This window comes from Moschus berezovskii, chromosome 14 (assembly GCF_049115385.1).
Source record: "Moschus berezovskii isolate FMDL1 chromosome 14, NW_MosBer_1.0, whole genome shotgun sequence".
NCBI classification, from domain to species: Eukaryota; Metazoa; Chordata; class Mammalia; order Artiodactyla; family Moschidae; genus Moschus; species Moschus berezovskii.
In genome coordinates, this window is record NC_142473.1 from 85,135,052 (window position 1) to 85,149,456 (window position 14,405).

Genomic DNA, 14,405 nt, shown 5'->3' on the forward strand with positions numbered 1-14,405 from the left:
CACTGGAGTGGGTTGCCATTTCCTTCTCCAGTGCATGAAAGTGAAAAGTGAAAGTGAAGTCACTCAGTCGTGTCTGACTCTGAGCGACCCCATGGACCACAGCCTACCTGGCTCCTCCGTCCACGGAATTTTCCAGGCAAGAGTACTGGAGTGGGGTGCCATTGCCTTCTCACAAATACTTGCTAGAAGCCTGGAACCTTAGGAATCCACACAGTCTGTCATTTTAGCGTTCTCCTCCAATTTCCTTTCCAGATAAGAATTTATGCCCCAGAAAACCTCCTCTTCACCACGGCCCTGTGGATGGCGTCTTCGACCTCCTCAAGCTATAGGTAAGCGCGTTCAGCACAGGGATGCCTGCAGTGTAAACCACGGATACCACTTTGTCAAGACCCAGGGAGACGCGGGCACTAGGCCAAACATAGATTAAGAGAAGAGGGCCATACAGGATAGACAGGGCTGTCCGGTGCGCAGAGCAGGTAGACGAGGCTTCGCGTCTCCCGTCAGCAGAGCGGATCTTCAGGATCTGGGGATGAGGATGTCAGTGGAGGAGCCCAGGACAGTCAGGCCACTGAAGATGCCCACAGCTCCAGCCACGACAAAAACCATCCATTTGTTGAGACTGGTGTCAGCAAGCAAGGGGGAGCAGAGGGGGCAAGTCACAGAAGAAGCGATGGATGGCATCGGGGCTGCAGAAAGGAAGGCGAAAAGCATAATGTGTGCGTCATGGGTTTCATCAACCCAGTGACACAGGGCCCCACCGCCAGCTAGACTCAGAGTCTCTGGGACATGGTGACAGAATACAACAGGAGGTTACAGATGGCGACACAGTGGCCATAGGCCACGGACGCCAGAGAAAACACTCTGCTGCCACGAAGAACCCAAAGCACCCTTGTTACCAAGCACAGCCCCAGAAAGAGATGGCTTTCCTCCTCACAAAGAAGTCGGAGAGCATCTTGGGGCTCATGACCGAAGAGAAGCACATGTCCACAAAAGCAAAGTGACTAAGGAAAAAGTACATGGCCGCGCGAAGGTGGGAATCCATCTGTATCAGAATAATCACGCTCAAGTTTCCTGTTAGGTTGATGAGGTAGAAACTCAGAAAGAGCAGGAAAAGGCAGGCCTGCAATTGAGGGCTGAAATTCAAACCTCTAAAAATGAACTCTGTGAGCCTCGTGTCACTCTCATTAGCCAGGGACAGACTGGGTTCTGCTGGAGAAGAGCAGAGAAATTTGGTAAACATGTCTTCAGAAAGGGGACACAGAAACAAATAAACTAGTCCCTAGGAGAGCATGTGATGTTTAGTTGCATGCTGTGGCCAAGGAAACAGAAGTGAAATAGAGACCAGGGCAAACGATCAGATTTGAAGCTATAATAGTACAAGGCTCCATAGGAATCCATCAATATATGGGTGAGAAAACCACAGCTTAGAAACTCAAATTCCCATAACTGATAGCAGAGAGAATTCCAGAATAACTTTCCAGTAATTCCAACTTCAGTGAACTTTCCCTGAGTTCACCAAATGGGTACACACGCGGTGAAGGGATGTAGGGGAGTGAAATAAAACAAGCAGAGAACGAACCGCTGCTCAGTGTCAGGCCAGGTGCCACGCACTTTGGGATTACAGCTTAAGCCTAAGTGCGTGTTCTGCAGGTGCTCTGACCCTAGGAAAGCTACTTTTCTTCACCTGTGAAATAGGAGTAATGATAGTAATACCTACCTTGTAAATTGCTGTGAGGATTAAATGAGTGAATGCTTGCAGACACTTAACAGAGTCTTATTCATCTCCTAATAAGTGCACACTAGTCATTGGCATGTGTGCCTTACATATTGTCTTTAACAAGCCTGCAAGCCAAACGTCTTATTTCCTTTTACATAGGAGGAAAATGAAAGCTTAACCCGTGCTCCCTGCACTAGTGGCCGGCAGAAGTGGGCACTCACCTGTCAAAACAGACTGAGCTTTCTTTTTCACACTGTAAGAGTGTGCCTGCGTCTTCATAAACCCTTTCATTGTAAAGAGGTTAAACACCGTACATTGCAATAGCAGCACAGAATAATGCATTTTGGCTTCCTATCTTTTGAGGTTACAGCCAATGGTCACTAGTGGGAAGCCATAGGATAATAGAATGCTGAGTTTAAGCATCACCTCTATGGAAACAGTACATGGAATGAACCATGAAAACAGCCTAAATTAGCCCGGCTCTGATGCTTTTGAACTGTGGTGCTGGAGAAGACTCTTGAGAGTCCCTTATACTGCAAGGAGATCCAACCAGTCCATTCTAAAGGAGATCAATCCTGGGTGTTCATTGGAGGGACTGATGCTAAAGCTGAAACTGCAATACTTTGGCCACCTCATGCGACGAGTTGACTCACTGGGAAAGACTCTGATGCTGGGAAAGGTTGGGGGCGGGAGGAGAAGGGGACGACAGAGAATGAGATGGCTGGATGGCATCACCGACTCTGTGGACATGAGTTTGAGTGAACTCCGGGAGTTGGTGATGGACAGGGAGGCCTGGCGTGCTGTGATTCATGGGATCGCAGAGAGTCGGACACGACTGAGAGACTGAACTGAACTGATATCCTCTATGTATTCTCTTTTCATGCACTATAAGAATGGCCTTGGTTAAATCAGCTGATCTCTTTGAACCTGAATTGCTCCATTCATTCAACGAGGCTGAAAGCCCTGTAGCTTGATCTCTCAGAACTCTTACTCACTTAGAATGAGAGGGTTGATGTGTAAGTGCTCAGAAAACCACTCATACTTTACATTTTTATTAGCCCAGGAATATTGGAGTTCAGCATCACACTTATGCTAAGCACTTTTCCTTCACTTTTTTGTTTTGAAATTTATTATTCAACTTTAGCAAGGCTGTACCTCCGAGGCCCAATAGTACAGCTTGCATGATATTCTTCACTTCAGGGAAATTAAAGAGAAAGATAGGATGGGCCGTCAAACCATCCACCCATCACACGCACCGCTTGCTTAAACCTTCCCCAGGATCACCCAGGTACTTCATCTCAGTCTCGCATTTGCCCTTTGCCGAAATCTCACCAACTGCTCTCTTCACTCTTGGTGTCCAAACCTGCTCTAGCCTTCTTTATTTACGAGTTCCGTTTTGGCTGAGCGGCTTGTTCCCTGGGCGCGGCGAGCGGAGGCTCCTCTCTCGTTGCGGTGCTCGGGCTTCTCATTGTGGCCCTTCTCCTGTTGTGAAGCACAGGCTCTAGGGTGCTCGGGCCTCAATAGTTGCAGCCCATGGGCTAGGCAGTTGCAGTGTGTGGACTCCAGCACGAGCTCACCCACTAAGCTGATCCACAGCATGTCCGATCTTCCCAGGTCAGAGGTCAAATCCACGTCTCCTGCATTGGCAGGCAGATTCTTTACCATTGAGCAACCAAAGAAGCCCCGGTCCAAGCATTCTGCATGACATTTTAATTTCTCAGTTTTTCGATGTGGCTTGATGCCTAGAATAGACTACGGTGCTCCAACAGGTGAGACCACACAAGATGAGGAACACAAGTCACTCTGCGGTTCAGGGCACTTAGGATAACAACAGTACAGCCCACAATAACCTTCTTTTAGTAAGGCGAAAGGAAGTCACCCGGATGGCTCAGACTGGAATGTGTATTGAATTCAGGGCTTTTCTTTTCCCCTTTTCCTGCTGCTAAGGTATCTCTGATCCATTTTATACTCATAATATTTTGGTCCAATTGCAGAACCTAAACTTTTCTCTACCTGGGTTATCTCTTCTTAGACCTTGCTCAACCATCCATCAAAGACAAGGATCATGCCATTATGGCCATGAATCAAATATAAAATTTATTTTCAATTTACTTCATTTATGTTCTCCTGAACTTGCTAAAAATCAAGTAGGAAAAGGAACAGATAACAATTTAGAAGCTCCTAACTTACGTTTCAACAGGGTCCTTCTTCTTTAAAGATGGCAAGAAGAACTAAAGTAAAAACGAATCAATTTTCTTAGCTTTCAACTCTTCCCTTACCTTCACACATAAATGGGTCCAATTTTTAAATAGTCATTTGATTTTACTTTTTACTTTCTTCCGAAAGGAAAGTGTGGAAACTCCACTGTGATACATACAGAGTTTTAGTCAACTAGTTGGAAATCCCCTGAATTAGTTGCATTATTTTCTCTTTGCTCTTATTGAAAATGTCCTGTCCCAAAAGTATACTGTATTTTGGGAAAGAACAGTTAAGGGAAAATGCAATTAAAATTCTGCTTCATAACCTCAGTCAGTCCAATGAGATCTATTTTCTGATAATTTTATATTTTTTTCTAACTGGATATAGGCTCTCCATTTTCTCTAGTTCCAAGCTACACAAGGAAACACTATGGAATCCTTTGCAAATTAAAGTAGTAGAGGGGACTTCTCTGGTATCCAGTGGTATCTGGTACCCAGACTTTGCCTTCCAGTGCAGAAGGTGCAGGTTCAATCCCTGGTCGGGGAGCTAAGATCCCTTGTGCTTTGTGGACATAAAACAAAAATAACATAAAACAGAAGCACTATTGTAACAAACTCAATAAAGACTTTAAAAATGATCCACATTTCCCCCCCAAAAAAAAAATTTTAAAAAATACTGAAGGAAATGTGAACACACTTTTATTTTTTTTTTTCTTGCATGGAAAATTCTTTTTTTTTTTAATTTATTTTATTGGAGGCAAATTTAATATATTGGTTGGTTTTGCCATACATTGACATGAATCCGCCCCGGGTGTACATGTGTTCCCTTTCTTGAACCCCCGTCCCACCTCCCTCTTCCCCATATCCTCCCTCCAGGTCATCCCCGTGCACCAGGCCCAAGCATCCTGTATCATGCGTCGAACCTGTACTGGTCACTTATGATAATATACATGCTACAATGCCGTTCTCCCCAATCATCCCACCTTCACCCTCTCCCACAGAGTCCCAAAGACTGTTCTATATACCTATGTCTCTTTTGCACTCTTGAGAGTCCCTTGGACTGCAAGGAGATCCAACCAGTCCATTCTAGAGGAGATCAATCCTGGGTGTTCATTGGAAGGACTTATGCTAAAGCTGACACTCCAATACTTTGGCCACCTCATGCGACGAGTTGACTCACTGGAAAAGACTCTGATACTGGGAGGGATTGGGGGTAGGAGGAGACGGGGACAACAGAGAATGAGGTGGCTGGATGGTATCACCGACTCGATGGACATGAGTTTGAGTGAACTCCGGGAGTTGGTGATGGACAGGGAGGCCTTTCGTGTTGTGGTTCATGGGGTCGCTAAGAGTCAGACACGACTGAGCGACTGAACTGAACTGAACTGAACTGAACTGATACAGGGTTAAGGTTACCATCTTTCTAAATTCCGTATATATGCATTAGTATACTGTATTGATGTTTTTCTTTCTGGCTTACTTCACTTTGTATAATTGGCTCCAATTTCATCCACCTCATTAAAACTAATTCAAATGCATTATTTTTGATGGCTGAAAAATACTCCATTGTGTATATGTACCAAAGCCTTCTTATTCATTCATCTGCAGATGGACATCTAGGTTGCTTCCATGTCCTGGCTATTATAAACAGTGCTGCAATGAACATTGGGGTACATGTGTCTCTTTCAATTCTGGTTTCCTCGGTGTGTATGCCCAGGAGTGCGATTGCTGGATCATATGGCAGTTCTATTTCCAGTTTTTTGAGGAATCTCCACACTGTTCTCCAGAGTGGCTGTATTAGTTTGCATTCCCACCAACAGTGTAAGAGGGTTCCCTTTTCTCCACACCCGCTCCAGCATTTATTGCATGTAGACTTTTAGATAGCAGCCATTCTGACTGGTGTGAAATGGTATCTCATTGTGGTTTTGATTTGCATTTCTCTGATTATGAGGGATGTTGAGCATTTTTTCATGTGTTTGTTAGCCATCTTTATGTCTTCTTTGGAGAAATGTCTGTTTAGTTCTTTGGCCCATTTTTTGATTGGGTCACTTATTTTTCTGGAATTGAGCTGCAGGAGCTGCTTGTATATTTTGGAGATTAATCCTTTATCAGTTGCTTCATTTGCTATTATTTTGTCCCATTCTGAAGGCTGTCTTTTCACCTTGCTTATAGTTTCCTTTGCTGTGCAGAAGCTTTTGATTTTAATTAGGTCCCATTTGTTTATTTTAACTTTTATTTCCAATATTCTGGGAGGTGGGTCTTGGAGGATCCTGCTGTGATTTATGTCGGAGAGTGTTTTTCCTACGTTCTCCTCTAGGAGTTTTATAGATTCTGGTCTTCCATTTAGCTCTCTAATCCATTTTGAGTTTATTTTGGTGCATGGTGTTAGGAAGTGTTCTAGTTTCATTCTTTTACAAGTGGCTGACCAGTTTTCCCAGCACCACTTGTTAGAGAGACTGTCTTTTGTCCATTTTATATTCTTGCCTCCTTTGTCGAAGATAAGGTGTCCATAGGTGCGTGGGTTTATCTCTGGGCTTTCTATTTTGTTCCATTGATCTATATTTCTGTCTTTATGCCAGTACCATACTGTCTTGATGACTGTGGCTTTGTAGTAGAGCCTGAAGTCCGGCAGGTTAATTCCTCCAGTTCCATTCTTCTTCCTCAAGATTGCTTTGGTTATTCGAGGTTTTTTTGTATTTCCATAAAAACTGTGAGATTATTTGTTCTAGTTCTGTGAAAAATATCATTGGTAGCTTGATAGGGATTGCACTGAATGTATAAATTACTTTGGGTAGTATACTCATTTTCACAATATTTATTCTTCCAATCCACAAACACGGTATATTTCTCCATCTATTAGTGTCCTCTTTGATTACTCTCACTAGTGTTTTATAGTTTTCTATGTACAAGTCTTTTGTTTCCTTAGGTAGATATATTCCTAAGTATTTAATTCTTTTCGTTGCTGCAGTGAATGGAATAGTTTCCTTAATTTCTCTTTCTATTTTCTCATTATTAGTGTATAGGAATGCAAGGGATTTCTGTGTGTTGATTTTATATCCTGCAACTTTACTGTATTCATTGATTAGCTCTAGTAGTTTTCTGGTAGAGTCTTTAGGGTTTTCTGTGTAGAGGATCATGTCATTGGCAAACAGTGAAAGTTTTACTTCTTCTTTTCCAATTTGTATTCCTTTTATGTCTTTTTCTGCTCTGATTGCTGTAGCCAAAACTTCCAGAACTATGTTGAATAGTAGTGGTGAGAGTGGGCACCCTTGTTTTGTTCCTGACTTTAGGGGAAATGCTTTCAGTTTTTCACCATTGAAGATAATGTTTCCTGTGGGTTTGTCATATATAGCTTTTATTATGTTGAGATATGTCCCTTCTATTCCCACTTTCTGGAGAGTTTTTATCATAAATGGGTGTTGTATTTTGTCAAAGGCTTTCTCTGCATCTATTGAGATAATCCTATGGTTTTTATTTTTCAGTTTGTTAATGTGGTGTGTTACGTTGATTGATTTGTGGATATTGAAGAATCCTTGCATTCCTGGGATAAAGCCTGGCGGCGCAGACGTGAGAGACACCGGCCCCGGCGCAACAGACCAGGCAAAGAGGCGCAGCCGAGAGGAGCTACCCCACATCCAAGAGGCGGTGGCTGCACGAGTGCAGGAGGGCCGAGAGGAGCTATTCCTCGTTCAAGGTCAGGAGGGGCAGCCTTGAGGAGATACCCCTCGTCCAAGGTAAGGTACAGCTACTGCACTTTGCTGGAGCGGCTGTGAAGAGATTTTCCACGACCAAGGTAAGAGAAACCCAAATAAGACAGTAGGTATTGCGAGGGGGCATCAGAAGGCAGACACACTGAAATCATAATCACAGGAAACTAGTTGATCTGATCACATTGACCACAGCCGAATGTGGTCCACTGGAGAAGGGAATGGCAAACCATTTCAGTATACTTGCCTTGAGAACCGCATGAACAGTATCAAAGGGCAAAATGATAGGATACTGAATGAGGAATTCCCCAGGTCGGTAGGTGCCCAGTATGCTACTGGAAGTCAGTGGAGAGGTAACTCTAGAAGGAATAAAGGGATGGAGCAAAAGCATAACCAATACCCAGTTGTGGATGTGACCGATGATAGAAGTAAGTTCCGGTGCTGTAAGAGCAATATTGCATCTGTTCCGTTCCGTTCCGTCGCTCAGTCGTGTCCGACTCTTTGCGACCCCGTGGACTGTAGCCTACCAGGCTTCTCCGTCCATGGGATTCTCCAGGCAAGAATACTGGAGTGGGTTACCGTTTCCTTCGCCAGGGGATCTTCCCGACCCAGGGATCGAACCTGGGTCTCCCGCATTGGAGGCAGACGCTTTAACCTCTGAGCCACCAGGGAAGCCCATAGGAACCTGGAATGTTAGGTCCATGAATCAAGGCAAATTGGAGTGGTCAAACAGGAGATGGCAAGAGTGAACATAGACATTCTAGGAATCAGTGATTTAAAATGGACTGGAATGGGTGAATTTAACTCGGATGACCATTATATCTACTACTGTGGGCAGGAATCCCTTAGAAGAAATGGAGTAGCCATCATGGTCAACAAAAGAGTTCGAAATGCAGTACTTGGATGCAATCTTAAAAACGACAGAATGATTTCTGTTCGTTTCCAAGGCAAACCATTCAAGATTAGAGTAATCTAGGCCTATGCCCCAACCAGTAATGCTGAAGAAGCCGAAGTTGAATGGTTCTATGAACACCTACAAGACCTTTTAGAAGTAACACCCAAAAAAGAAGTCCTTTTCATTATAGGGGACTAGAATGCAAAAGTAGGAAGTCAAGAAACACCTGGAGTAACACGCAAATTTGGCCTTGGAGCACGAAACGAAACAGGGCAAAGGCTAATAGAGTTTTCTCAAGAGAACGCACTGGTCATAGCAAACACCCTCTTCAAACAACACAAGAGAAGACTCTACACATGGACATCACCAGATGGTCAACACCGAAATCAGATTGATTATATTCTTTGCAGCCAAAGATGGAGAAGCTGTATACAGTTAGCAAAAAAAAGACCAGGAGCTGACTGTGGCTCAGATCAGGAACTCCTTATTGCCAAATTCAGACTTAAATAGAAGAAAGTAGGAAAAACCACTAGACCATTCAGATATGACCTAAATCAAATCCCTTATGATTATACAGTGGAAGTGAGGAATAGATTTAAGGGACTAGATCTGATAGATAGAGTGCCTGATGAACTCTGGATGGAGGTTCGTGACATTGTACAGGAGACAGGGACCAAGACCATCCCCATGGAAAAGAAATGCAACAAAGCAAAATGGCTGTCTGAGGAGGCCTTACAAATAGCTGTGAAAAGAAGAGAAGTGAAAAGCAAAGGAGAAAAGGAAAGATATAAGCATCTGAATGCAGAGTTCCGAAGAATAGCAAGGAGAGATATGAAAGCCTTCCTCAGTGATCAATGCAAAGAAATAGAGGAAAACAACAGAATAGGAAAAACAAGAGATCTCTTCAAGAAAATTAGAGATTCCAGGGGAATATTTCATGCAAAGATGGGCTCGATAAAGGACAGAAATGGTATGGACCTAACAGAAGCAGAAGATATTAAGAAGAGGTGGCAAGAATACACAGAAGAACTGTACAAAAAAGATCTTCACGACCAAGATAGTCACGATAACGTGATCACTGACCTAGAGCCAGACATCTTGGAATGTGAAGTGAAGTGGGCCTTAGAAAGCATCACTACGAACAAAGCTAGTGGAGGTGATGGAATCTCAGTTGAGCTATTTCAAATCCTGAAAGATGATGCTGTGAAAGTGCTGCACTCAATATACCAGTAAATTTGGAAAACTCAGCAGTGGCCACATGACTGGAAAAGGTCAGTCTTCATTCCAATCCCAAAGAAAGGCAATGCCAAAGAATGCTCAAACTACTGCACAATTGCACTCCTCTCACATGCTAGTAAAGTCATGCTCAAAATTCTCCAAGTCAGGCTTCAGCAATATGTGAATCGTGAACTCCCAAATTTTCAAGCAGGTTTTAGAAAAGGCAGAGGCATCAGAAATCAAATTGCCAACATCCGCTGGATCATGCAGAAAGCAAGAGAGTTCCGGAAGAGCATCTATTTATGCTTCATTGACTCTGCCAAAGCCTTTGACTGTGTGGATCACAATAAACTGTGGATAACTCTGAAAGAGATGGGAATATCAGATCACCTGACCTGCCTCTTGAGAAACCTGTATGCAGGTCAGGAAGCAACAGTCAGAACTGTACATGGAACAACAGACTGGTTCCAAATAGGAAAAGGAGTGCGTCAAGGCTGTATATTGTCACCTTGCTTATTTAATTTATATGCAGGGTACATCATGAGGAACGCTGGGCTGGAAGATGCACAAGCTGGAATCAAGATTGCCGGGAGAAATATCAATAACCTCAGATATGCAGATGACACCACCCTTATGGCAGAAAGTGAAGAGGAACTCAAAAGCCTCTTGATGAAAGTGAAAGAGGAGAGTGAAAATGTTGACTTGAAGCTCAACATTCAGAATACAAAGATCATGGCAACTGGTCCCATCACTTCATGGGAAATAGATGGAAAAACAGTGGAAACAGTGTCAGACTTTATTTTTTGGGGCTCCAAAGTCACTGCAGATGCTGATTGCAGCCATGAAATTAAAAGATGCTTACTCCTTGGAAGGAAAGTTATGACCAACCTAGATAGCGTATTAAAAAGCAGAGACATTACTTTGCCAGCCAAGGTCCGTCTAGTCAAGGCTATGGTTTTTCCCGTGGTCATGTATGGATGTGAGAGTTGGACTGTGAAGAAAACTGATTGCCGAAGAATTGATGCTTTTGAACTGTGGTGTTGGAGAAGACTCTTGAGAGTCCCTTGTACCGCAAGGAGATCCAACAAGTCCATTCTAAGGGAGATCGATCCTGGGTGTTCATTGGAAGGACTGATGCTAAAGCTGAAACTGCAATACTTTGGCCACCTCATGCGACGAGTTGACTCACTGGAAAAGACTCTGATGCTGGGAAAGGTTGGGGGCAGGAGGAGAAGGGGACGACCGAGAATGAGATGGCTGGATGGCATCACCGACTCTGTGGACATGAGTTTGAGTGAACTCCTGGAGTTGGTGATGGACAGGGAGGCCTGGCGTGCTGTGATTCACGGGGTCGCGGAGAGTCGGACACGACTGTGCGACTGAACTGAACTGAACTGGTCATGATGTATGATCTTCTTAATGTGTTGTTGGATTCTGATTGCTAGAATTTTGTTAAGGATTTTTGCATCTATGTTCATCAGTGATATTGGCCTGTAGTTTTTTTGTGTGTGGGATCTTTACCGGGTTTTGGGATTAGTTGATGGTGGCCTCATAGAATGAGTTTGGAAGTTTCCCTTCCTCCGCAATTTTCTGGAAGAGTTTGAGTAGAATAGGGGTTAGCTCTTCTCTTAATTTTTGGTAGAATTCAACTGTGAAGCCGTCTAGACCTGGGCTTTTGTTTGCTGGAAGATTTCCGATTACTTCCTCTAGTTCCATGCTTGTGATGGGTCTGTTCAGATTTTCTATTTCTTCCTGGTTCAGTTTTGCCAAGGTGTACGTTTCTAGGAATTTGTCCATTTCTTCCAAGTTATTCATTTTATTGCCATATAATTGCTGATAGTATTCTCTAATAATCCTTTGTATTTCTGTGTTGTCGGTTGTGATCTCTCCATTTTCATTTCTAATTTTATTGATTTGGTTCTTCTCCCTTTGTTTCTTTTCTTTTTTTTTTTTGGTAATTAATTTATTTTTTATTGGAGGCAAATTATTTTACAATATTATATTGGTTGGTTTTGCCATACATTGATATGAATTCGCCCCGGGTTTACATAAGTTCCCCCATTTCTTGATGAGTCTGGCTAGTGGTTTCTCAATTTTATTTACCTTCTCAAAGAACCAGCTTTTGGCTTTGTTGATTTTTGCTATGGTCTCTTTTGTTTCTTTTGCATTTATCTATGCCCTAATTTTTACGATTTCTTTCCTTCTACTAACCCTGGGGTTCTTCATTTCTTCCTTTTCAAGTTGCTTTAGATGTAGAGTTAGGTTATTTAGTTGACTTTTTTCTTGTTTCTTGAGGTGTGCCTGTATTGCTATGAACTTCCCCCTTAGCACTGCTTTTACAGTGTCCCAGAAGTTTTGAGTTGTTGTGTTTTCATTTTCATTCTTTTCTATGCATATTTTTATTTCTCTTTTGATTTCTTCTATAATTTGTTCATTATTCAGCAGCGTGTTGTTCAGCCTCTATATGTTGGCATTTTTAATGGTTTTTCTCCTGTAATTGAGATCTAATCTTACTGCATTGTGGTCAGAAAAGATGCTTGGAATGATTTCAATTTTTTCGAATTTACCAAGGCTAGATTTATGGCCCAGGATGTGATCTATCCTGGAAAAAGTTCCGTGTGCGCTTGAGAAAAAGGTGAAATTCATTGTTTTGGGGTGAAATGTCCTATAGAGACCTATTAGGTCTAACTGGTCTATTGTATCATTTAAAGTTTGTGTTTCCTTGTTAATTTTCTGTTTAGTTGATCTATCCATAGATGTAAGTGGGGTATTAAAGTCTCCCACTATTATTGTTTTATTGTTAATTTCCCCTTTCATACTTGTTAGTAATTGTCTTACATATTACGGTGCTCCTATGTTGGGTGCATAAATATTTATAATTGTTATTGTGGAGAAGGCAATGGCAAGCCACTCCAGTACTCTTGCCTAGAAAATCCCATGGACGGAGGAGCCTGGTAGGCTGCAGTCCATGGGGTCGCTACGAGTCAGACATGACTGAGCGAATTCACTTTCACTTTTCACTTTCACACACTGGAGAAGGAAATGGCAACCCACTCCAGTGTTCTTGCCTGGAGAATCCCAGGGACGGGGGAGCCTGGTGGACTGCCGTCTATGGGGTCACACAGAGTCGGACATGACTGAAGTGACTTAGCAGTAGCAGCATATTATCTTCTTCTTGGATTGATCCTTTGATCATTATGTAGTTTCTTTCTTTGTCTCTTTTCACAGCCTTTGTTTTAAAATCTATTTTATCTGATATGAGTTTTGCTACTCCTGCTTTCTTTTGGTCTCTATTTGCGTGGAATATCTTTTTCCAGCCCTTCACTTTCAGTCTGTATGTGTCCCTCGATTTGAGGTGGGTCTTTTGTAGACAGCCTATATGGGGGTCTTGTTTTTGTATCCATTCAGCCAGCCTTTGTCTTTTGGTTGGGGCATTCAACCCATTTACGTTTAAGGTATGATCCCGTTGCCATTTTCTTTATTGTTTTGGGTTCGAGTTTATATACCCTTTCTGTGTTTCCAGTCTAGAGAAGATCCTTTAGCATTTGTTGGAGAGCTGGTTTGGTGATGCTGAATTCTCTCAGCTTTTGCTTGTCTGTAAAGCTTTTGATTTCTCCTTCATATTTGAATGAGATCCTTGCTGGGTACACTAATCTGGGCTGTACGTTATTTTCTTTCAACACTTTAAGTATGTCTTGCCATTCCCTCCTGGCCTGAAGAGTTTCTCCTGAAAGATCAGCTGTTATCCTTATGGGGATCCCCTTGTGTGTTATTTGTTGCTTTTCCCTTGCCGCTTTTAATATTTGTTCTTTGTGTTCGATCTTTGTTAATTTGATTAATATGTGCCTTGGAGTATTTCGCCTTGGGTTTATCCTGTTAGGGACTCTCTGTGTTTCTTGGACTTGGGTGATTATTTCTTTCCCCATTTTAGGGAAATTTTCAACTATTATCTCCTCAAGTATTCTTCATGGTCTTTCTTTTTGTCTTCTTCTTCTGGGACTCCTATGATTTGAATGTTGGGGGGTTTAATATTGTCCCATATGGAACATTCTGAAAGAGATGGGAATCCCAGACCACCTGACCTGCCTCTTGAGAAACCTGTATGCAGGTCAGGAAGCAACAGTTAGAACTGGACATGGAACAACAGACTGGTTCCAAATAGGAAAAGGTGTACGTCAAGGTTGTATATTGTCACCTTGCTTATTTAACTTATATGCAGAGTACATCATGAGGAACGCTGGGCTGGAAGAAGCACAAGCTGGAATCAAGATTGCTGGGAGAAATATCAATAACCTCAGATATGCAGATGAGACTACCCTTATGGCAGAAAGTGAAGAGGAACTCAAAAGCCTCTTGCTGAAAGTGAAAGAGGAGAGTGAAAAGGTTGGCTTGAAGCTCAACATTCAGAAAACAAAGATCATGGCATCTGGTCCCATCACTTCATAAGAAATAGATGGAAAAACAGTGGAAACAGTGTCAGACTTTATTTTTTTGGCTCCAAAATCAGTGCGGATGCTGATTGCAGCCATGAAATTAAAAGACGCTTGCTCCTTGGAAGGAAAGTTATGACCAACCTTGATAGTATATTAAAAAGCAGAGACATTACTTTGCCAACCAAGGTCCATCTATTCAAGGCAATGGTTTTTCCCGTGGTCATGTATGGATGTGAG

The 14,405-nt window shown here is 42.6% G+C and overlaps 1 pseudogene; it reads right to left on the bottom strand.

The window, feature by feature from the left end:
* Nucleotides 1–260: 260 nt before the first annotated feature.
* On the bottom strand, nucleotides 261–1,240 carry LOC148775774 (olfactory receptor 5G9-like; annotated as a pseudogene).
* Between the last annotated feature and the right edge of the window lie 13,165 nt (nucleotides 1,241–14,405).